Below are 1,475 nucleotides of genomic sequence, written 5' to 3'. Positions count from 1 at the left end.
GCCCAACCCCCATGTCTAAGTATGTACACCTTCTAATTTTGTTGGTCTTATTCCTGAAAATAATAATCCTATGCATGTTTAATTAAGGGGGTTTGTGAATGGTAATGCTATAAAGAGCCAGGTATTAGCTAAAGAAAACAGATCAATCCACAGGGTATAAATACAACGTGGGTGTTGAGCAAAAGAAATTAGAAGGAACCTGGGGTAATCAAGATTTGATGCATGATCCTGGGACAGCAGTTAATGCACTTTCCTAGACTCACAGGTCAGAAGGGTCCGGAAGAGCCTCAATGTGAAGACAGAGAGCCTAAAGGAGCCAACGTGAGAAGGCATAGAGTTAACGGTAATTATTAAATCAATGGAGGTATAGGCAGTTAATATTTTATGTTTAATAATTACACTAGCAATTATGATCTTCATGAGCTAATGATTACTCGTAACGAGTTAATGAATGATTTACGGTGATAAATGAATTATACAAAAACTGGAACAGAATTCGGAAAGAATGCCTGGCATGTATGAAACTAAAAGAAGGAATAAATTTCAAGCTCTGAGCCTCAGCCACAAACTATGACTGAGGAAGGATTTTGTGTCCTCGATGCTTGGCACAGCCTCTGACACATCATAAATTGCAAATAATCTTGGCAAAATACATACGCGCAGGATGAACATGTGATCCTTTGGAGGACTGGTGGAAAATAGGGTCGCTTAGAGTTGAGACACGAGACTAATGTCTCATGTTCCTAAAAGTGGGGGCTGACAGACCAGGGGTGAGAATGGGAAAGCACACTAAAAGCAACCCTAAGGTTTTTAACTCCTCCGTTGGCCCAACTGAGAATTCTCAACTGGGGATGAGCCCAGAGGAGACATTTGGTGTTGTCATGACTGGAGTGGACGGGTGAGGTAGTGGGTCCTCTAGTGGGTAGAGGACATCTAGGGCTAAATATTCTACAATGCACAGGACAGACCCCCACAACAAAAATTATGAAGCCCAAAATGTCAGTAATGCTGGAGTTAGGAAATCTTGGCCTAATTGAATGGACTCCCCTGCTCTTTCTGGCAAAGTCCTATCCATCCTTCAAAGGGCAACTCAATTCTTCCAAAGAGCTTCACTGAACTACCTCCTCCCTACCTCTCAAGAGAGTGTGCCATGAATTAAGCAATTAAATTACTATTTATAAGACACCTTGCTAAAGGCTTCAGATAATCTCATTTAGTCCAGGCTCAAGAAAATATGAGGAAGCTATTATGATCACCATTTTACAAATGAGGAAAATGACTTATAGGCAGCATGATAGGCCACATAACTAGAAAGCAGCAGAGCTAAGATCCAGACTAGAGTCAATCCTGCTGTGATACGTGTTGCATCGGTATAGGTATACGACATATTTGGTGGGGAATAACCACTGTGGCACGTTTGGAATCAGAGAAGACACAAAAATCCAGGGCCCGTCTATAAACCCACCCACAGAAAT

Source organism: Zalophus californianus, chromosome 12 (assembly GCF_009762305.2).
Source record: "Zalophus californianus isolate mZalCal1 chromosome 12, mZalCal1.pri.v2, whole genome shotgun sequence".
Classification (NCBI taxonomy): Eukaryota; Metazoa; Chordata; class Mammalia; order Carnivora; family Otariidae; genus Zalophus; species Zalophus californianus.
The sequence above is the reverse complement of the archived record's forward strand: the minus strand, read 5'-3'. Positions refer to the sequence as shown.